Source organism: Acinonyx jubatus, chromosome B2 (assembly GCF_027475565.1).
Source record: "Acinonyx jubatus isolate Ajub_Pintada_27869175 chromosome B2, VMU_Ajub_asm_v1.0, whole genome shotgun sequence".
In the NCBI taxonomy this organism is placed as follows: Eukaryota; Metazoa; Chordata; class Mammalia; order Carnivora; family Felidae; genus Acinonyx; species Acinonyx jubatus.
This window is the reverse complement of record NC_069385.1, coordinates 55,062,215-55,086,250: the sequence shown is the minus strand read 5'-3', so window position 1 is coordinate 55,086,250 and position 24,036 is coordinate 55,062,215. Positions and strand designations below refer to the sequence as shown.

General features: G+C 44.8%; 1 long non-coding RNA gene across 1 annotated transcript; it reads left to right on the top strand.

Annotated features, from left to right (window-relative positions):
* The first annotated feature begins 7,881 nt into the window (after positions 1 to 7,881).
* LOC128315561 (uncharacterized) lies at positions 7,882 to 12,790 on the top strand. The gene is made up of 2 exons (XR_008298428.1): positions 7,882 to 8,692; positions 10,945 to 12,790. It is a non-coding gene; the product is annotated as an uncharacterized LOC128315561 (long non-coding RNA).
* Positions 12,791 to 24,036: the final 11,246 nt, after the last annotated feature.

The window sequence follows — 24,036 nt, the reverse complement described above, 5'->3', positions numbered from 1 at the left end:
GTGTGTGTTCCTATGCAATTTTATCACCTATGTAGATTCATGTAAGCACCACCACAATCAAGATACAGAACTGTTTCATCACCACAAAGATCCTTGTGCTACCCCATCTTCCTCATTGTCCCCTCCCTAACCCCTGTCCCTACTTCCTTTTGAGTCCCCAGAAGGTATCTCACAGAGAAATCTCAGACATGTTTTCCCACTCCAGCCTGCTTGACACTCACTTCCTACAGGCCTGAGGAAGGTCTGGTTCTTCCCCTTCTGCTCTATCTGTCCCCAAGGCTTATGTGCTATTGCCCAGGATGCAGCCTCCGGAAACCCCCAAGCCTACACATTTTAGATATGCCAAATGGGACTGTGATGCTCTCTAAGAAATAGAGAGACTGCCTACTCTCTCGCTCTCTGCCACACTTTCCACCTGAATTCCAAGTAAGATTGTATCTGCCAGAAACATACATCCCCTACCAGTTCTGACTATAGTTCCCTACCCTATCTTTGGAGGTCAGATCTAAGCCCTGGAGCTGGGCAAGGCAGACGCTGCCCTTCCTCTTTTTCTCTCAACCTCTGTCCCCCAACTCAGCGGGGGTGTGGGTGGGAGCTCTGTTCAAAGCTTCTTCCTCAGAGTTTTCAGTTTCTCTAAGTAAATAGATGCCTAGGGGGTTTCCTGCACACAAATTAATCAGATACCACCAGGCCAAATTGCAGAATCACAGTTCAGGCTTGGCTGGGAGCCCCACTCCTCTCAGGATAAATTTGACAGCATTAAAAGAAACTAAAATTGCCAGCTTAAGTTCAGGGACTAAGGCATCACTTTAGTACATCCATAATCTCATTCAAAAGAAAGCTTTTGCTGAGTCTAGCTTTGGTCAATATGTTTGATTGTTTAAAGAGGTTAATTACCCTCTCATTCTCCTCACATCTAACATGAGATGTGTTCATGGTAATTAATTTTTAGATCTCAGCATTTAAGTTACAGACTAGCAAAGGGGGAGTGTGACTTAGGTAAGGGAGAAACTAATACCACCCAACGCAGAAACAAGAACTCTACACTTGATCTCAGCCAAAAGGCCGAGAAGCGATGCAGGAACTCTAGAACTTTTTGTAGGACAGGGTAGTACGTCTTAGGTAGTATAAAAATAATTGTATCACATTAGGCAAAAGCACAATGTTCTATTGTCTTTATTTGGATATTAGACATGAGCAAAGGAAGGGTGTGTGAATGTTGAGTTGACAAGGAATAGGCCGCAGTGGCTTTTACCTTGTGACCTGAGCTAACCTGGAAGGGAATTTCTAAGAATTCCCTTCCTTGTATCGTTCTGGGTTAGCACTGGCCACAAGAAATGTTTTGCATCATATTTGGAAGGAAGAAGTGAAAGAGCAGCCATACATTTACTTCCTGAAGGTGTCTGCATTGCAGCAGGTGCTGTGACCTCCAGAAAACGTTGTTGCTGACTGCTGGCTTGACTTGTTAGGGTGAAGAGACACCCAGACCACAGCCAGCCAGATCAGGCTGCACATAGATGAACATGATATTTTCCCATGAAACAATGTGGAATTTCTCAAATAAATCAATAATTAAGCATTAAAAAAAATTTATTTCATTGAGGGAGGAGGGGCAGAGAGAATCCCACGGGGGCTCCGCACTGTCAGTGTGGAACCCAACATGGCGCTTGATCCCATGACTTTAGGATCATGACCTGAGCCAAAACCAAGAGTCAGATGCTCAACCAACAGAGCCACCCAGAAGCCCCAAATGAATAATTAAGCACTCATAATTGCTTCCTCTTTGAAGAATATGCAGGATATTTGAGTGTCAGAGTAGAAGGGCCCCTGTGTTACTTAGGATTTGCTTTTCAGACTAGAGAATATATATTTCCATGCATCTCCACAGGGCATTTTTATTTCTTGGTCATTTTCCACCACTCCAATCAATATACAGTTAAAATTTGATCTTCTGTTCAGTCAACAAATTCCAAGTACATTCCGTTATAGCATCTCTGAGAGGCAATCGATACATCATTCTGTATCCATCAGGGTCCAATCAAAGATGCAGAACCTCTGTGGGTGATAGAGAATAAAGTGTACAGAGGTCCTCCCTTTGCACTTGCATGAGCTGGGGGCATCAGTTGGCCCTGTGTCTGGGGTTGAGCCTGAAGTTGCTGTGGGTCAGCCAGATGCTGTGGGGCAGCTAGGAAAGCAGCTGGGAGTGGGTAGAAACAAGGACAAATGGACACTGCAGACAAACTGGAACCTGCATCTCTCTCATCAACTCCAACCTCGATCGTACGGTGACCTGCAGGAAAAACTGGCACTCTCTGCCACGGAGCTACACTTGCACCTGGCCCAGGACTCTGTGAAGCCAATAAAGGAGGTCTGGCCGGAGTTGGTTGAGCATCTGACTCTTGGTTTTGGCTCAGGTCATGATCCTAGAGTCATGGGATCAAGCGCCATGTTGGATTCCATGCTGACAGTGCGGAGCCCCCGTGGGATTCTCTCTGCCCCTCCCCCCCATGAAATAAAATTTTTTTAATGTTTAATTATTGATTTATTTGAGAAATTCCACATTGTTTACTTCTCAGATATGTCTCCCCATATACTATGCCCCAAATGGATTCAAATATACAGCAGCTATGATAAAACACAGCTGCTCTGGCGTTTTTCTTCCTCTCACCCTAGCCTTGACGGCAGTCTCTTTTCACTTTAATTTCATCCCCAAACTCTAAACTCCGGGTTCTGAGGCCCTGACTCAGGTCCCTGCCTGGGACCTCCTAAATATCATGTTCATCCATGTGCAGCCTGGTATTTGGACCTCAGTCTTCCTAGGGACTCTGGCTTGACTTGGTCCTCAGGTTCTGGCACGTCCCACCATTTTGGCAGGAGTTTGCAGCCCCAGCTCCTACTAGAGTCAGCTTCAACCTTTGACTTCCTGGACGGTGCTTCCCAGTGAGGAGGAGAAAGTTGACATCCCAACACCACAGTCAGGAGACGGCAGACCAGAGGGGGAGATAAGCCCTATACAGAAACGCAAAGTAAGCAAAGAAACTTTGCATCAGATTTGGAAGGAGGAAGTCAAATAGTAGCTATATTTTTACTTCCTGACAGTGTCTGCAGTGCAGCCTGCCACCCAACCAAAGGTAATCAGGTGACATTTGTAGGACTGGTAAACACTTAGCATAACCCCAGGTATACTTCAAGGCCCAGGCTGGGAAGGTCGAGAAGGGAAAATGCTTCGGACAATGGAGAAAGCCAGAGAACTGGAGAATGAGGCCTTGCATAGATAAAAAATCAGTTAAGGGGCGCCTGGGTGGCTCAGTTGGTTGAGCGTCCGACTTCGGCTCAGGTCACGATCTCGCGGTCCGTGAGTTCGAGCCCCGTGTCAGGCTCTGGGCTGATGGCTCAGAGCCTGGAGCCTGCTTCCGATTCTGTGTCTCCCTCTCTCTCTGCCCCTCCCCCGTTCATGCTCTGTCTCTCTCTGTCTCAAAAATAAATAAACTTTAAAAAAAATTTTTTTAAATAAAAAAAATCAGTTAAATGATTAAAATAATGCACAGAAAAAAAAAAAAGAAATACTTCCAAATTTCTATTTTCTATTCTAAAATGAACTAGGGAAACTTTAGTCACCAAACATAAGCTTCCAGTCTGTTAATCACTTAGAACTTGTCTTTCACAAACTTCTTGCCAGAGTGGCAAACCCCTGAACAGTGAACAAGGGCAAAATCCCAGATGTTAGTCATTTAGTTGTCCCCAAATTGAGAGCACACCATTTCCACAAGAATGAGAAAGAAGGGGTGCCTGGGTGGCTCAGTCAGTTGAGCATCTGATTTCAGCTCAGGTTCATGAGTTCGAGCCCCTCATTGGACTCTCTGCTGTCCGCATGGAGTCCTCTTTGGATCCTCTGTCCCCCTCTCTTTCTGTACCTCTCCCCATCATTCTCTCCCTCTCTCAAAATTAAATAAACATTGAGGCACCTGGGTGGCTCCATTGGTTAGGTCTCTGACTTCTGCTAAGGTTATGATCTCGCGGTTTACGGGTTCAAGCCCACATGGGGCTCTGTGCTGACAGCCCAGAGGCTGCTTCAGATTCTGTGTCTCCCTCTCTCTCTGCCCCTCCCCTGCTTATGCTGTCTCTGTCTCTCAAAAATAAATAAACATTAAAAAAAAATTTGTGAAGAAAATAAACATTAAAAAAAAAAAAAGAATGAGAAAGAAGTCTCAACTCTGCAGCTCTTGGCAGTCCTGAGGACCACAAGGTATCTCTTAGACTCTGTGAGCACCCTGGACAGGCTGAGTTGGAGAATGTTGCCTAAAAATGCATTTTTGAACTTGATAAATAATATAAACAATTTCTCTAGTAAAACATACAGGGGAAAAAATTGCTGAACACATTTCTATTATAAATGAAGACAGCACCACATCTTTCTGACAGCTTATAGCAGTGGAGATTTCTCTAATTAAAGAAAAAAAAATTTTTTTGAAAGAACACCAGCAAAATCACCATTCCCTCTAAAAGATTATCTTGACTACATTTCTACAAGGCAGGTGTGGTCCTCAGAGGATTCTCCAGACAAAAAGATGAAACAAATCTGAAATATTTTGAAGCTTATCTAACAGATATTATTCTAGTCAATACATCTGGAGTAAGTTCCCCATGTCCTCGCTATTGAAATCAAATCCAGTTAGGAAGCTTCTTATTCATGGTAATGAAGTAATTCCTCTTAGGCTTATCAGATTCATTAGAGATGAATTCTGTCCAGACTTATTGTAGACCCATCCCAAAGAGTGTGATCCACCTGAGAGAGCCAAAATCATGACGCTTGTGATCATAACCTCATGCCTCTGAATTGCTTGGAGCAAAGTAATGGAAAGCCCTAAAAATGGAGAGGACATGGGAATATTTTTCACATATGACCTGAATAAAGCCAGGATCCACATGGTTCAGTCTAATAGTGGTGTCGTGATGAAAACAGTACAGCTCAGCACAAAAAAAGGAATTTCAAAGACTCAAAGTCTTTATTTGGAAACCACGAAGAGAAGGCAAACCAACATTCATGAATTCTCCTTCCTTCACTGCCCATTTTACTCATATCTGCTGTTCTCGAGCATCTCTCTCCAAGCCAGCCCCACACTGTCTTTCCTCTCTTTACTTCCTCTTTTCTTTCTGTCTCCTGATTATGTACATTGATACAAACCCTCTCCCAGTGATTAAAAAAGCAATAAAAACACCTCCTTTTTAGGAGGGGAAAGGAAAGAGGAAATTGGACAGATATAGCATTTTTTTTTTCAGCCATCTGGGAAAGAGAGGAAAGCTGCAGACATTCCCACCTGATAATCCTTATTCTATTGAGGACCCTCCCTGCCAGATAGAGATAAGAGAACTTAATTTATACTGAGACCAGGGGTAGGGAACCCAATTCGGAGACAGAAATGAATCCAGGACCACACACTGATAAAAAACATATCTTTCAACCGTCTTTTTTGGTTGATATATTTCTTTACCGTAAGAGAGTAAATATAAGATAGAAAATAGTAAATATAAGGTATTAAACAGCTTTAGAAACTAAGGCAACAGAAAGCCAGATTTAATAAATGCAGCAAATAACAGTAAAATAATAAATTATAAATCCTGATGTGTATCCAATTATATTTCTTAATTTCAACAGTGTGAGTAATAGAGATTTGACGTTAGATCAGTTGCAGGCGGGTCAGATAAAACAATACTGTCCCACAGGTAGAGGCTGCACCTTAACTCCAGCATGGGAAAACAGCATACAGTCAACCCCTCATAAACCCTGAGCACAATGCCAGCTCTTAGGGCCACAACCAGTGTTCCAGTATTGGTGAAGTCGTTTTATAATCTTTTTAAAGCAAAATTGTAAGTAAAATGCTGTTCTTATACGTGCACTCTGGGGGCCCAGGAGGAGGCTGGCTGGAACAGAGCCCCTTGAGGAATGAGCACTGTTGGGCTCATCTGCTCAGCTTGGTGGGAGCATCGGAGCTGGCTGAGGAGAGAGGGCTGGTCATGAAGCAGGGGTTGGAACCTCGGGCAAATTACCAGCAGCCAAAAAAAGTATGGAGAGAGAGAACAGCAGGAGCTTAACAGCCTGAAGTGGCATTTCCGGTAGCTTTTTTTCATCTGTGCCACGTTGGTGTGGCCCTAGGAGCTGGCATCGCACCTGGGGTTTATGAGGGATGGACTGTATGGTGTTTTCCCGTGCTGGAGTTAGGGTGTAGCCTTTACGTGAGGGAGCATATTGTTTTCTCTGACCTGCCTGCAAATTATCCAACATTGTCTCTATTACTCACACTGTTAAAATTAAGAAATATAATTGGATAATTTCATCTGGAAAGGCCTCCCTTACTTAGAATTCATATCCCTCTGTGAACTGGTTAAGCCAGAGCAGGATGTGCAGAACTCTGGGAGTAAACAAGATGTTCCTACCGCCTGGCCCCCAAAGCAAGGGCCCACATCTCTGCCCAGTGAATACACTGACAAAGCTTGCAGCCACAGTCACAGACCTCATCCTCAGGCCACCACGGACTCCATCCCAGAGGGAAAATGATGATGATGCTATGTATAAGTATTCGTAGTTTTAGTCTGCTTGGAGAGGCTGTGACATATTACCATAGACCAGGTGGCTTATGGTGGCTTAAACAATAGAAATATTTATTTCTCACAGTTTCGGAGTCTGGAAGTTCAAGATCAAGGTACAAGCATGGTCGAATTCTGATAAGAACCCTCCTCCTGGTTTACAGCCACCTTGTCCCTGTGTCCTCACATGGCAGAGAAAGGGAAAGAAGAAAGCTCTCTCACATCTATCCTTATGAGGGCACTGATCCCATTCATGAGGGCTCCTAAAGGGCCACCTCCTAATACCATCGCATTGGGGGTTAGGATTTCAGATTTCATCATAGGGATCTGGGGCGGGGGGCGGACACAAACATTCAGTCCGTCATACACACACACGCAATATACAGGCACAGGACTCTAAAATCACGCAGTGTGAATTCTCCTGACAGTCAGCAACCTTCTCTGGTCACCTGCTTAACTAAGCAGGGTTGCATATTAAGGTCAAGAATTTTGTTTTTATTTTTAATCATGGGATACTGTGCTTTGCTAAAGACGTACAGTGGAATGAAGACAGACTCGGTGATACTACTAATTATGTAACTTTGAGAAAGCCACTTACTGCTCAGGACTTCAGTTTCCTCATCTGAAAATTGGGGATGAGAAAACCCACCTTGAAGGGTTTTCATGAATATTAAATGAGTCCATTAATATATGAAAAGCAATTGACCAGAAGTGGTACCAAGTGAGAGCAAAATTTAGAAAAAAATGATTCGCTTGGCTTTAACAGATGCTCTCCAAAGGTTAAAAAAAAAAAAAAAAGAGGTTACCAAGAAAGGTAGTGGCTCATTGATATGCAGCAGCCCTCAACTGCTTACCTACAAAGTTTGATTTTGCAATCTCGGGCTCCTAGAAGCATCTACAAGGGGACAGGCAGTCATAGGGCATCTTGTAGTGAAGCCTGCAAGGATGCTTGTAAAACACTCAAACCTTGTTAAAAATTCCCCAGCAGATCTCTTCTCCTGGATTTCCCCACCCAACACCAACCGACTACACTTCCAAGGGGAACAAAGAGGCAATTCTAAAGCACAAAGGAGCTGCCCACCTGTTCCAGTAGTTTTCGGGGAGCAGGGAGGTGGGGAGGGTCTGTGCTTCAGGACAAGCTTGGCTAGAACTGATTGGGAGCCAGACCGTGTGCACTGAACAAGTTGAGAACGATTTGTCTCTAGCTCTGGTAAATAGTGACATCATCTTCTGGTGTTCTGAATGTTCTACTGTTTACTTTAAAAAAGACTCTTGCCATTCATTTCTTTTCCAGGTTTAATAAAATAGGCCCATTTCCAGCTTATATTAATTGAAACTCGAGTAAAGAAGGCTTATCTAACCCATTTGAGAACGACAACTCACGACATGATGGAAAGAAAGCCCTATAGCCTGGAAGACAGCAGAACTGGGGTCCGGGTTGCTCACAAGTGGTCAACAGAAGCAACCCCTGAACACGCTCCAGCCTCCGTTTCCTCACCCGGGAGACAGACTGAGGCATCTTTCAGGTTCCTTTCAACTCTGAGAACGACAAGACTGGGGGACAAATGAACCAAACAGCTGATTCCACCCAGGGCTGGACTGTCACCTGTGGTTTCTGCTCCTTCAGAGCAGAGGGGATTAGCTGCCATTTAGACACAGGAATGCAGCGCTTTGATTATTTTGGTGTCTGTTTTCACAGGCATTGGAGCGGAACCCTGCAGCCAGCCGGTGAGACCTGACTGGCCCTCTCCCCTCACTGGAGAGTAAGCAGGCTTGGCTGATAACTGACACCACAGAGGTGCGGGCCCCCCACCAGACACCACTACAATTAAACCCCATCTTGTTGCTCACTGGATGTGTGGCCTTGGTTAACCACAAACCCGCCTGAACGCCCCACCGGCAGGCCAGCTGAAAGCCGTTACTTCTTATCCAGCCCCTAACAGATACGATTAGAAGGGGTACTTAAAATGTTAAGACGTTTCATTCCTAACGCCCTGGCTGAAACCCAGAGAGACTTGAGGCAAGACGGCTGGTTCGAGCTACTTCCCTCCTAGATGAAACTGAAGTTACCTGATGTCCTTGGGGCGGCATGGCATGGAGAAGAATGGTAAGTGAAACTACATAGCCTTCTTGGCAGTAAACTTAGGTTCTCTGAGCAGGTGGCAAAGGAAGAAAGCATTAGCTGTATTTAAAAGGGCGGTTAAAGTTCAGGGAGAAAAGGAAGTGTTGTTATTCTTAATTTTTCACGCTCTCCCTGACCCCAGCCTCCATTCCACAAATAGCCCAGGGTACCATTTGCTGCCAGCAGAGGTATATGGATACCTCTGGAAAGCTATGAATGATTTACAAGCTGGGTCAATAATTAAGTTGCTGGGGAATGAGGTCAATATATAACCAGGCCTAACTCTTTGAATTTCAGAAGACATGCTCCCACGGCTGGCAAGAGAATAATGGTTGGAAAGAAGACAAAGTCACCCAGATTTTAAATGCTTTCAGATAATAAAATGTGTCAAGCTGTTATTTGGGAAAGGCTGATGAGTAGTGTTTCCAACTTGGTCTGTGATGATCTCCAGGACAAAGGAAACGCAGTTTATTGGTTAAAGTCCCCAAACCCACAGCTTCTCCTCCAGCTCTGTTCTGGGGGCTGGGTGAGTCTGAGTGGTCCCTTTCCCTGGACTTGGCTAGAGCTCCCTCAAGGACCTCCTCAACAGATCCAAATCATTCCTAAGGGAAAATCACCCACACATTTGTTTAGGGAGTTTGTTTTAGAGCACCCTCCTTGTGTCTGGTCCATGAGGAGTGGGGCACAGCTCCAGCTGTGCACTCCAGCTAAGGGGTCAAGGCTAATAGCCCTGAAAGAGTCATCATGTGCATGTGCATAAGTGTAGGCTAGAGAAGTCCAGAGTAGGAAGTCAGCCAGGTTTGGGAAGTCCTCCCAGGTGAGGGAAGGCTGGACCAGGCCTCAAATGATTCGAGGGACAAGGGACAGGACACGTCAGAGACAGACAGTAGCTTCTTTCACAAAATCATTCAGCCACAAACCTATGCTGAGACCTGCCTTCCATGAGCCAGACACAGGGCTAGACACTGGCCATACACAAGTGAGAGGGAAGGAGAGTGCTTATTATGGGCTGAGTTGTACCCCCCCCAAATTCATATGGTGAAGCCCAACCCCAGTACCTCAGAATGTGACCATACTTGGAGGTAGAGCCTTTAAAGAGGTGAGTGCATTAAAATGAGGCCTTTAAGGTGGGTCATAAGGCAACCTGAGTGGTGTCCTTATAAGAAGAGGACATTTGGACAAGAAGACACCAGGGAGACACATACACGGAGGCACGACCATGTGAGGACACAGCGAAAAGGTGGCCATCTGGCAGGCAAGGAGGGAGGCCTCAGGAGAAGCCAAACCTGCTGATGCCTCGATCTTGGATTTTTAGCCTCCGGAACTGTGAGAAAATGTCCGTTGTTTAAGCCACCTGGTCTGTGGTACTTTGTTACAGCGGCCCTAGCAGACTAGCACGGTACCCTGCCCTCACAGGGCATGAGGGTGTTGAGGAAGACAGACAACAAACAACTATGCAATCGAGACATTAATGACAAGCATGCCAGGAACCAGGAAGCAGAAGGACAAGGTAATTGGGGAGCATTAGAAGAAGAAAGCTGGGCAGAAAGGGCAACCGCTGAGGCTCCTGGGTGGCTCAGTTGATTAAGCGTCTGACTTTGGCTCAGCTCATAATCTCACAGCTCGTGAGTTCAAGCCCTGCCTCAGGCTCTGTGCTGAAAGCTCGGAGCCTGGAGCCTGCTTCAGATTCTGTGTGTGTGTGTGTCTCTCTCTCTGCCCGTTCCCCTCTTCTGCTCGTGCTCTGTCTCTCTGTCTCTCTCAAAAATAAATACACATTAAAAATTTTTACAAATAAACAAAGGAAAAGAAAGGGCAACCCCAAGTCCTGAGTCCTGAGTCCTGCCTTGGAGATGGCAGAGAGCAAGGCCATGGGCCTGAGCCACCTTGGGGTGGTGGGAAATGTGGCTGACAAACCAGGGAACGCCAGATTGCACGGTCCCTGAAATGTACAGCAGGATTCATGTTTCATCTCCAAGGCAATGTGGAGCCATTTTGGGTTCCTAAGTGGAGGAACAGCACAAGGGGAACAGTACTTTAGGGAGACTTCCCTTGTAAGCATGTGCTGAGGAGCCACAGGCCTCAAGGCACGGGGAGAGGGGGTGCGGCAAGGAGAGCTGAACCAAGGTGGTTGCAGGCAGCACCAATGGTGGGGAAAGGCTGCACACAGAAAGTATTTTGAAAAGGGACAGATCTCAGTGATTGACAGGAAACTCTTTTTTAATTATTTTTTCCTATAGTGGTCCACCAGTGATGCTGCTGACCTACAGAAAGGCCCTCCGTGGACCTGTCCCCAGGATCAAGTGGTTGCCATGGCATCAAGTTTTGTGCGAGAGGCATAAAGACCGAAGGGGGAGTTCATCTCATACCTTCCTTCTCCATCCCTGTGTTCTGCACTACTGAGACCCACAGAGCTTCTCGAATCTACACAACGCGTATCATCAGAACAGTGGCGGGAAGGCATTTGATGGCAGCTTTGAGACTCAGTAAGAAAGTAATACCTGGATATTAAGCCATTATCCATAAAGCCATGTTGCAGATTTCTCTCTGAGGGTCTTCCAACTTCTTGCTGCGTTTTTAGTTGTTCATGGCTGGGGTGGGCAGGGAGGGGATGTGGGGAAGGAAATTACGAAGTAACCGAGCTTCCCATCCTGACCCCCGAACGAATGGTCATGGCGGACTGACAGAAGCAGGCCAGCAGTTGCTGACATCTGCCAAGAAGGAAATGAAAATACGAGAAACATCAAGGCTAAAATTCCGGACTGCCTGCTGGCAGCCAAAGTCCATTGGCTTGCAGAAACAACCAGATAGACATCCTGGACTATCAAATGCTGGATGAAGCTTATCACTGGTGTTAAGGAGAGGGGCACCAAGCCCACAGTCAGGAAATCATGTTTCCATGAGCCAAATCTCACAACTACACACAGCAGCCAAGGCCAGATCTCACTATAAGGCAGAGACAGGAGAATGTCAGCCCTCATTGGCCATCTGTCAGCAGCCCCTGGTTAACTTGGAGATCAAATCAGAGGCACTGCTCTCTGAAAGACCCACATTTCAAGTACTAGGTAAAGGCTGATATAAGCACATGTAGAAATAAAACCCAAGGCAAGAGAGTCCAGCAAAAATCTTGGCATGGTAGCTGACTCTAAATGCATTCTTGGGATACTGGAAGGGTGGAGGTGAGGAGGGGGGAGCGTTTTTAAAGAGGAGACCATTTCAGTAAACTATTTTGTACATGGTTGGCAGAGCCCGCTATTTTATTTTTATTATTATTAAAATCTCTTTTAAAACCATATGGCTTCAAGATGCTCCATTTTGCCCTGGCCGGAAAAGCTGGTGCATTTTATTTATAATCAACGTGGTCAGCTGCAAGGGCACCTCCCGGGAGCCTGATGCAATTGGAAAATCTCAGACCCCAACTCACACCTACTGAGCCAGAATGAACAAGATTCCCGGAGGTTTGCGTGCACGTGGAAGTTTAAAACACACAGCTGTAGGGCAAGTTAGGCAAAAAGAAAATCTGGGAAGACTTGGGTAGCCAAGCGCTGGTTTGCTTTAAACAAGGAGTAATAGCATAGCCAGCTCAGTGCCCACTTGCACTCACTGGGCAAGAGAGCTGGCAACAGCCCCTGGGCCACACTGAGATCATGTAGGCAGTGATGGAGAGGCAGAGGAAGAGGGCCTGGCTTCAACCTCATGCCTGAAAGGACAATACAGGTGCCTCTTCTTCCAGGTGTGGTCATACGTTTTCGAGTTTTGTCCATAGAAGGCCAAGGCCCATATGAATATAGACGATGCCTTAGGAAGCCTAAGCAATGTAAAAGAAAAAAAAAAAAAACCTATCTGTCCAATTAACATAGGGTAATGATCCTCTTCTAAAAATTGTTCTTGGGGCACCTGGTTGGCTCAGTCGGCTAAAGAGACGACTTCGGCCCAGGTCATGGTGTCACGGTTCACGAGTTCGAGCTCCGCGTCGGCTCTCTGCGTCGGACTGGAACCTGCTTCGGATCTTGTCTCCCTCTCTCTCTGCCCCCCCCCCAACTCGCGCTCTGTGGCTCAAAAATAAACATTAAAAAAAATGAAAAACTGTTGTTGGTAGAGTATGCCACATAAGTAATTTTCCTTTTGCTTATTTTTCCAAAGAGGCTGCACCACGACCATCCAAGATCATTACTCTGCGTTTAGTTCTGGTTGAGCAGCCACTGTTCACGGTACCTATGACTTCCACATGTGAGATCAGGGCCATGTACCGAACCAAGAGAGGGATTTTGTCCGTTCAAAGGTCTGCTTGATTCCTGGCTCTCCTTGTTACCATGTGTCCCTGGGCAAGTCCCTTATTTCCTGACGTGGAGATAGTAAACTATAAGATGCTGACTGTTCATTGTAATTGATCACTCACTATTGAGTGGAAGCAGAGCCACAGAGCTGAGCCTGGCCTAATAATAGCAACACTATGACCTGTACGTTACAGACGAGGAGCCTAAGGCTTTGAGATGTATGACCACGTGTCCTACAGCTAGAGAGCGAGAGAGCCCAGGCTAGCAGATGCCTAGCCTGTCTCTCAAGAGCTCAGAAAATGGTTGCACCTGATACCAGAGCCTCGGTGCCCCGAAGGCGTGCTCTCCTTCCCACTTCCGGTCTCTCTGCCGTGTAACTGATGCCCCTGCACTTTAACATGGAGCTACAATACAAGTGAGGCAGATTTACAAAGGGTGCTCATCGATGATTTATGTTCAGAGGGTACTCAATGTTCACAGAATTTATCTGACTACCCTTTGACTGTAAAAGTCATTATTAATATTTTAAGTTGTGACCTGTTCACTCTTCTCCCCTTGGCTTCTGAATCATTTGATTTTTCACTCCTGAAAAATCTGACTCTTCACGTCAACAAGAAAAATCTCAAAATGAGATGGTAAAACAAACAACCCACTGACTCTCTGACTAGAAAATAATGAACCTTTTCCCTGTCTCATCCCAGCCCCTAGCCCATCTCCCTGTTTTTGTTTTTGTTTTTTTTTTTGTTTTTTTTTTTTTGTTTGTTTTTTTTAGTGCAAACGAAACTGACCTTGGGGCTCCCTCCCAGGCTAGAGAATAAGGACACCTTTAGCTTGAGTGAAACAGAGAAGGTTGAAACTGAAAGACTGAATAGATTTGAATTAAAACAACTTTCTCTCAAACAAAAGTATTTAAGAGGGTTCAGCAAAGGTTAGGCATGCTGAGAATGCTGTATTTCTTGGTATCTTCTGATTAGCTTTTAAGATCATTAGTGGAGATGGGAGTATTGCTTGAGCAGCAACCACATTCCTGGAGAGAAGCAGGAAGGAGATTGCCAAGAGAGTCCTGAGCAGTAACTCCACTGGTTCATCGGCTTCTTTTGTTTCTGTAAGCTCTCTCTGTGGCTTCAGTGACATCTGGGTGACCCTAGGGTCAAGACTTTGATGTATGGTTTCAGTGGCAGTTAAACTCTCTGGCACTTTGCATACATTACCCTTAACTATGCATCACACACATTTCCTGGGAGAGAAACTCACTATCCCATTTCAGGAAGCAGGAAATTGCTGCACATGCACTTGTAGTCCTCCTAACAACCCAGAGCGCCACCTACTATTATTATTCCCATTTTGCAAATGAGGAAACTGAGGTCTAGACAGATTTAGCTAGTTTCTTACCGTCATTCAATAAATGTTAGAACTGGAATTAAACCCAAATCTGTCTGACTCCAGAGCCTGAGTTATAACAAGAGGTAACATTTCTGCTTTATCTCACTTCCTTGTTTTAGATCTACATTTCCACGATTGTCAGATAGCAGGGGGAAGCAAAAATCGTCACAACAAAAATGTCATCTGTGTTCTTAATAACCACTAGACTTCTTTTTTGTCATCTGGCTGGCCAAGCAGCCAAAGCAGGTACTACCAGAATAAATGTTCAACCAACTCCTGTCTCTGTCCATCTTTTCTCAGAGGTGAACTACTTCTGAGCAATCATCATCATTTTTCTTTTCTTTTTTTGTTTTTAATCTCTCCTCAATAATGCCACATTGTAAGAAAGAAAACTTGGCAATTGCTGAGTATTTAGTATGGGCTATGTCAGCACACAGACTGCCACTCAGTCCCTCCCACACATCATCAAACATGTTAATCAATCGTACTACTCTTCCTTAGAAAGGCCAAAAGGAGTCTCAGGATCCTTCTCAACACAATGCTTCAGACAAGCACTAGCAATCAATTGGAGTGGGTACACTGGGTGATACCTATTTGCTCTTCCTTGTCCAAGTATGTGGCTGATCCTTCCCATGGATCCTGTTAGATGAGCATTTACTACCCAAGTTTCAGTTATGAAGTTGCACACAGAAAGCAAAGGTTAATCACAACACAAAATATTCACTAAAAGTACTGACCACATTTCTATTTTATACCTTCTCAGCCATCCGTCCCTCTCCTTTTCACACTAGCCAGTTCCCCCCAAAGGTAAGAATGTTCTTTGCAGACTATTTTGTAAGTGGTACGTGCAAAAATGCCAAGAGATGGCAAATGTTGGGGAAAACGAACTTTCTGTGAAGTGGGTGAAAGTGCTATTGGCAAGCTGCTCAAATCAGACACATGAAGCCATATTAACAAATGAGAATCTGGGAAAGCTACACCAACTAACTGAAGAAGAGAAAATCTGAGGGTGATGACAGGATAGGGGCTTCAAAAGAGATCATTTAAATATCAAAGGACTGGGCTGAAACTCGTGGGAAAACTGATAACAGCTTGGAATATTTTTGCAAAAACAAAAACAACCCAACCTCATTTATGCGTGTACTATGAAAACCAAATGTAAAGTGAAGGATTGTGCCATACCCCTACACAAATCAATTATGCCAGGACACCTGGGTGGCTCAGTCCGTTAAGCGTCTGACTTTGGATCAGGTCATGATCTCATGGCTTGTGAGTTCGAGCCCCGCATCAGAATCTATGCTGATAGCTCAGAGCCTGGAACCTGCTTCAGATTCTGTGTCCCTCTCTCACTCTGCCTCCCTCCCACTCATGTTCTGTCTCTGTCTCTGATTCTCTCTCTCTCAAATAAACATTTTTTTAAAATTAACAAATTTATTTTTAAAAAAATAAAACAATTATGCCAAAAAAAAAAAAAAAGAATCAGCACCCCAATAGTCAACCTTGAATTCATTATGACTTTTTTTGCAGGTAATTCTATGCAAAATGAATCAGACCCAATCTTACCATTCATATTAAATTTGGAATTTAATATGGAGTTTGGAATTCACTTGGGCAATTTTGTTGTTGTTGTTTTGTTTAAGGAGAAAAAACTCTTATTCCAAACTTTTTTACAGATGAACCAAAGGTCAGAGAGAGAGACAGGGATTTGCTGAGGTCACAGAGCAGTCAAGACGTGGTCCCAAGGACACTGAGGATAGGCCCATTTCACTTTTTCTCAGTCCCTGACCTGAACAAAATTCCTCAGTTCCTCAGATAGAATAATGGAAGTAAGGAGGCTATTCTGATTCATTTCGTGTAGAATTACCTGCAAATAAAACTTCATCAGGAGTTCAAAGAAAGGCACATGTCCAATCTCCTGCCCCATCACATTTTTTTTTACCTGTCCTATCTCCTGAGAGATAAAGTGTTTCTGGATGGTTCTTTCCAAAACTGGGTAAGGCAAAGAAGCGAAACTCAAATGAAACCTTCTAGGCTTCTGGGCAGTATTTCTGAATGGGTAAGACCGTGGGCACTGAGTCAGACAGAATAGAATGTGGCTCCACAACGTAATAGCTGTGTGAACGTGGGCGTGAACTAACCTCTCTAAGATCATCTTATCTGTAAAGTGGAAGTAATAATAGCCACCTCATGGTATGATTGTGAGGTTTAAGTCAGCAAATGTGCGTAAAGTACCCAGAGTAAGATTCCTATCCCAACCACTCTAGGGTCTCATTCCTCCAAGTATTGCTCGAGACAGTTAGGGACGCCTCCTGCCCCCCGACTCTATTGCTGCCAACTTGAGGTAGAAACTGAAATGCTGAAGTCAGGTAAGAAGCAAGAAGCTGAAAGAGCATGGCCGGGGTGTTGTATAGAAGCGATGAACCATGGGAATCTACCCCCAAGACCAAGAGCACACTGTATACACTGTATGTTAGCCAACTTGACAATAAATTATATTAAAAAAAAATAAAGAGGGGCGCCTGGGTGCCTCAGTCGGTTAAGTGTCCGACTTCAGCTCAGGTCACGATCTCGCGGTCCGTGAGTTCGAGCCCCGCATCGGGCTCTGGGCTGATGGCTCAGAGCCTGGAGCCTGCTTCTGATTCTGTGTCTCCCTCTCTCTCTGGCCCTCCCCCGTTCATGCTCTGTCTCTCTCTGTCTCAAAAATAAATAAAACGTTAAAAAAATTTAAAAAATAAAGAAAGAAAGAATCTCTCAAAAGTCTTAGACCCCAAATCCCACTTCCAAATAGGCTCTGCTCTAGAGCCAAACCCCACAAATTTTGTCAGCATCATCTTGAGGAGAGAGCCAGGGCTGGGCTCCCAGGCCAGGTGGTCACATGTCTGCCTCTAAGGCCAAGAAATAACGCGCCTGGGTGACGCCACATTCCAAAGCTACTGTACATAGTCACACACAAGCCCTGCAGCTGAAGGAGGAGGTAGGCAAGGGGTGGGGGCCGAGAGTGCCCGGTGTCCTTTGTCATCGGCCCAGGGGAAGGGGAGACACCAGGATATAGCATTTCACTGGGACACCAGCCTAGTCCTGGTGTCCAGAGCCCTGGTCTGTGTGCCTGGTTTTCTCACCATCTATCAGTGTCTGTTATATTCACTGTAACAGTGGTTCTCAAAGTGCAGACCAGGGACCCCTGGGGGTGGGGTTCACGAAGTCAGAACTACTTTCACAAGAATACTAAGATGCTATTTATTCTTTTCACTCTTAATCTCTCAACTAGTATACAGTGAAATTTTTCAGGCTACACGATTCCTTAATGTCATCAGGGCTCTGATGATGGAATCTGCTTATTTTCTTGTGTTTTCAAAATTTCTCAGCTTCAGTTTTTAATATGGTGTGTGTCAATGAAAACTCAGCGGGATCAGCAATAATGTTTAAGAGCGTGACATACAGGTCCCAGGTGCAAACAAATACACAATGAAAAGCAGGTCTCCCCTCTCTACCCTGTTCCCCAGACCCTCTGGTCTTCTCCCCAGAAGCAGGCACGTCATCCCCTTCCTGTGACTGCTTCCCCAGGTGCTCAAAGCACACACAGACATGTATGTGTCTTTGCGATCGCCACGTTAACAGCATGCGGCTGTACATGTGTTCTCATCTCTCTGGCAACAGCTTCCCATCAGTGCCGGGCCCTTGTTGAAGGACACCTGGGTGGTCCCTCCCATGCTTTTTTTTTTTTTTTTTTTTTGCAACTTACAAACAATGTTGTGATGACTGTACCTATACACATGTCCTCTCACCTCTGGCGCAGACGTATCTACATTCCGTCATGGGAAGGTACATCATTTATGTAGCCACCTTGCTATTGAAAATCACTTAGGGGGCACCTGGGTGGCTCAGTCAGTTGAGCGTCCGACTTCAGTTCAGGTCATGATCTCACAGTTCGTGGGTTCGAGCCCCACATCGGGCTCTGCGCCGACAGCTCAGAGCCTGGAGCCTGCTTCTCGTTCTGTGTCTCCCTCTCTCTCTGCCCCTCCCCTGCTCACACTTTGTCTCTGTCTCTCAAAAATAAAGAAATGTAAAAAAAGAAAATTTAAAAAAATAAAAATCATTTAGGTGATTTTGTGTAACAAACAGCGTTGTAATGAGCATCCTTTTATATAAATCTCTTCGCATAATTTTTTTACAAAGAAATTGCCAGGTCAAAATGTATTTCAATTTAAATTTTTCATCAATATTGTCAATTTTCCCTCCAAAGAGGTCGCACCAAACTACACGTCTCCTACCTGCATCTAAGTGCCTCTTTCCCTGCTGCCTAAACTGTTTATTATATAAAAATCTCTGGAGCACCTGGATGGTTCAGTTGGTAAAGGGTCCAACTTCGGCTTAGGTCATGATCTCACCATTCCCAAGTTCAATGCCTACGTCGAGCCCCGTGCTAACAGCTCAGAGCCTGGAGCCTGTTTCAGAGTCTGTGTCTCCCTCTCTCTCTCTGCCCCTCCCCTACTCATGCTCTGTCTCTATCTCTCAAAAATAAACATTAAGAAAAAAAAATTTTTTAATGTATTAAAAAAATTTCTGATCTGTGACAATCTAATAGTAAAAAATATTGCCGTTGTTTTAGTGTTTATTTAATTATTCATGTGCCTGTTTTTCTTTGTTTATAAACCACTTGGATTCCTTTAGTCTGCTTCTAGCTGCCTTCTGCTCATTTTTCTATAGAGTTGCAGATCCTTTTCTTACTGCGTTGTAAAACTTTTTAAAAAGACACTCAGTAAATTAGCTCTTTGCCTCTGTTATATATATATATATATATATATAATTTTTCTAAGGCTTATTTGTATTTTTTGAATTCCTTTATGGTAATTCTTTGCTCTGCAGAAATTTAAATTATTTATGCAGTCAAACTTACTAGTCTCTTTTTTTCATGGCTTCTAGGTTTTGTGTCTCAGCCTCAGAAATTCTGGCCCCAGCGTGAGATTATTAAACTTTAAAATTCTTTCATGTTTCAAAAAAAAAATTCTTTCATGTTTGTTTCCAACACTCTTACGACTTCACTTTCTTACACCTACGTGTGTGATCCCTCTGGAATGTGTTTCAGTATAAGGAATAAGAAGGCAACAGTGCATTTTTTTTTTTAACGGGACGGTTAGTCACCCCGAGACCATTTATTGAATAATCCATCTTTCCCCGCTGACTTGAAGCAGGTTTTGATAGGAGCTGCTATAGATCCGAACCAGCAGCACCTGGCCTGGCACGTGAGAAGCGGCACAGGCTGCAGGGGGGGGCTCGGCTCTGGACAGGAGGCCGCCTTCCCTGGCAGGGCACCTGCATGCCTAGCACTCTTTCCTCTGGAGCGGTGCCTCTGGGCCCCTGTGCCCCCTGACTGGACGGGGCTCCACATCACCAGCACGAGGCGGCTCCGGGAGCTCTTTGGCGGCCATAGATAAAAGTCTTAATGAAAACAGCATTTCAAAAATGAGCACCGTGAATGATGTAGAAATAGCAACATATACAACTCGAGTTGCAGTTTTGAAGCAAAAACTTGGAATTTGGAGGAGTCCTAGACAGAGGGGTGGCTGGATACACTGAAAGGTGTCCTGGGTGGAGAGCTGGAAACCCGGCCTCTTGTTCCAGCTCTGGGACTATGGACGAGTCTCCTCCCCCGCTCTGTGCGTTCTCTTTCTCATTTATAGAACATGGAGATTATGCTAGATAACCCCAAGTTTCCTTCAATAGTAGCAATTAAGGTTGAAGAACTCCTGGGGTGCCTGGGTGGCTCAGTCAGTTAAGTGTCCGACTCTCCACCTCAGCCATTATCTCACAGTTCATGAGTTCCAGCCCCACATAGGGCTGTGTGCTGATGGCTTGGAGCCCGCTTGGGGTTCTGTCTCTCCTCTCTGCCCCTCCCCCGCTCATGTTTTCTCTCTCTCATTCTCTCTCTCTCTCTCAAAATAAATAAATGAACTTTTAAAAAAAGAAAGAAAAGATTGCAGCAATCCCTTGGAGCCTCTTGCCAGGGTTTTTTCTTGATGAGATTCCCCTGAACCCAGTTGCATGCTCCGGACTTCCTTGACATCACTTTGCCCTGGAGGCCACGGATCACAACTCTAGAATGAAGTTTCTCTGTTGTGTTACTGTTTTCAAAAGCCTTCTCAAAAAATTTCTCGTGAAACTAGCCGGGTCTTCCACTTTCCTGGCTGGGAACAAACAATAAATTGGGGTGACCACTCCAACCTTCACAAGCTTCTCTCTTTAGCCAAAAGGCTAGAACGGAGACTCACGCATGCGTGGTCCCTGGGGAGCGACCCTTGGAAAAAAGGAAATGCTGGGTCCATCCTGCTAAGGAAAAGAAGGCCACGTCTGCGGGACATTCGATGCAGGGTGTGTGAGTCGGTAAGGGCTGCAGTATGCAGAAAATTCAGGTAACAGTTGTTTCCATCCTGAAGCAACCAAATCAGGAAGTGTTCAAAGCAGTTACTTCACAAGACGTTTTGGAGGTCAAGAGTGTGGGAAAGATCACTGCATTTCGTTTTGTTTTTAAATAATTGAGACTGTTTTCTAGGTGTCCAGAAACACACATGTAACATACAAGGCAGGCTGGAATCAGAACCGGGAGCCTTTCTTTAATAAGCCTCGCTAAGAGTGTACTTGAACAGTAGGCTGCAGATACAGATGGGATTGCGGAGCAGGGGTGGACAGCACAAATACTCTGAATTTTGATGTGTGTGAGCTTCGGAGCAAGCGAAGATTCTCTTTAGACATATTCTTTAAGACTTTACATTTTTTTATTGAGGTAAAATTGATAATATAGCCTTAGCAGGGCTTCACATTTTTAGATAGGATAAGAGAAGTAGAAGAAAAAGAAGAAAAAAAAAGGAAAGAACTGAGGTACTCCTCCAGGCCTTGTTATTAATAAGCTAACGGCATATTCTCGTTGCCCAAGATGCTTCCAGTTTCCACATTTGTGGATGTAACAATTCAAAGACTTAATTGCTATTCACTCATATTGCACGGAAAAAGATCTGGAAGAACTCATTTCAAAGGCCACCAGTGTTTCCCTCAGGGGAGGAGATGGGGTTAGGAGAGCAAAGTGAATGAAAACTTTCACTTTTTACTTTACTTTCACGTGTCTTATTTTTTTATAACAGATATTTATTGCCTTTAATATTTCAACAGACATTTTTAAAGAGTTCATTGAGTCATTTGCCTCCATGAAACAAATAGGTTCAGGGACTCTGCATTGGTGAGGAGGGTTTGGCCAGAATTGACTGTGTCCGGTCCTCTAAGCTTCTGGTGTCTGCTGAAGCCACCCCTGTCCATTTGGGTTGTTTTTGTTTTTTGTTTTTAATGTTTATTAATTTTTAAGAAAGAGAGAGAGAGAGAGCACAAGTGGGGCACGGGCAGAGAGAGAGGGGGACAGAGGATCCAAAGCACGCTCTTGCTGACAGCAGAGAACCTGATGTGGGGCTCGAACTCATGAACCACGAGATCATGACCTGAGCCAAAGTCAGACACTTAAGCAACCAGGCACCCCTCCACACCTGTGCATTTGTGTCACTTGCTCTTTTCCCCTCTTCCACGGAGATGATTTGTAAATGGAGTTCCTTTGCCCCTCCACCCTTGGGGTTGAGGTATGAATGGGATGCTGGAAGGGCAGTTGGAAGATGGTCCTGGTGGGTTGGGCAGGGATCCCGGAGATGAACGAGCCAAGCCAGTCAGCGAAGTCAGAGCTGGAGACACCACACCTTTGCTAGGACCCTCCACTGTTGTCTTAGACCAGACTCTAGAAAGTGAACACTTTTAAGGCAGAAAACTGTGCCTTGTAGAGAACTGTGCCTTGTAAAATGAGGCAGGTCCTGAGCATACCAAGCTGTCTCCTGGTGAGTGAGAAGCCAAGAGTGGGGGTGGAGGGAATGGGAGGAAAGCTGGGCCAACAGGAGGGCCGCCCCCACCAGGAGGCTCTAGGAGCTCAGGGTGTAAGGGATCTCTGGCTAAGAAAGAGAAACGACAAGGTCTTGACATGGTCCTTCCATAGAACATTCAGAGGGGCTCAAGGTGAAGAAAACAAGACAAATCTGACTCCGGTGACTGGGTGACTGAGCAGTAATCTCAGGAACCTTGCTTCTCAGCTAATGGGTTTTGGGGGGCTTTTCTGTTTTTGTTTTCAGTTCATTAAATCTCTTCACAAAATTCTGGGTTAAAGTGTGCTCTCCATGCAATTTTTCACTTCCTGGGGGGACAGAGGCGTTAGAGGGGAGTGGGATTTATGTGCTTTAAACCCTACATAATCAATCAATGCCTTTCTCCCCTCCCCACCAAATAAAAGTTACATCCTCTTTGGATGTTTTCAGGGCATACATTTTGCACCTACAAACACCCACGGAGTTCTCTTCTGAGTTAAACTTTCTGACGATCCTCCTCCTCATCTGAGTCCGTCTCCTATTCTGCTTCCACCAGCTTCCGCCTCAAGCCTCCTATTCAAATATCGAGCCTGTAACTTGACACCTAATCTCTCAGTGTCATTTTGCAACTTGAATCTGAGGTTACAACACTCCTACTTCAACAATCGACTCTAAAACAAAGACTCTGGAGCAGGGGGCACGTGGCTATTGACTTCATCAGTATCATCACGTTGGTGACTGGCCATCCTTGACCATGGGTCTAGGTGGTCTTTGGACTTTTAGACTGTCTCTGATATAAATTCATGGAGTCCCTCCCATAGAACATCTGCCTCTGACTTCTGCTGCTTCCAGGAGAAAAGCAAAAGTTAATCTAGTGTTTTATGCGCCACCACACCCCTGCCCCACATCACTCCCCACGGAACTCTTATGAAGCTACAGGATCGTGAGTACCAACGCCCTGACCAGACTGACTACCCCACCCCAGAGATGATGAAAGGGATCTAACCTTGGTGAAAGAGCTAACAGTTGCTGCTCAGACCTATCCCATTCTACCCAGTGCCTAGTCCCTTGTCTGCTTGTCTCAATCTGCCAAAATTGAGCAACAATTTAACCATAAGCAGACTTGAAAATTAATCACAAAGCATCAGAATCAGCAACAGCTTCAGGCTCTAAACCAGCATCACTGTAGGACCTTATCCTGGACAAAGAGAGGATAAAGATTTACTTACTTACTTGTCTATTTATTGCAACTCTCTCAGGAAAAGTTGAGCTGGTTAAAAAATAAAAGTTACCGAACGGTAGAGGTCTTGGATCTGTGCTTTGAGGCTGAGGTAATAAGCCTTTTGAACAAACTGAGAAATAAAGGACAAGGGGAAAATTCAATGGGACTTTTGCACAGATCCTTTCTTGCCATTTCATGCCATGGTTTTCACATCAGATATTTAACAGCCCATCAATCTGATTATGGTACAATTAGTCCCAGTTCCAGACCTGATTAGCCTCTCTGGTCTTGTTTCTTACAAAGATTAATTTTAGATTTTTCTCAATTAGGGGGAAATGTCAACCAGAATGTAGTACATGAAAAGTGTTATTAACGTTATCATAATAACAACTTATGCTAGCTCCACTTGAAAACATAGAACACATTTGCCTACAATGAATAGTGGAAACGCTTCTCTTCCCAACTTTAAAGAAAAGCACAAGATGCTGGAACTGAATATGTATGAAATATTCTGTCAAGAGCTTTTTGCAAATGCTGCCCTAATTCATGCAAAATCAAATG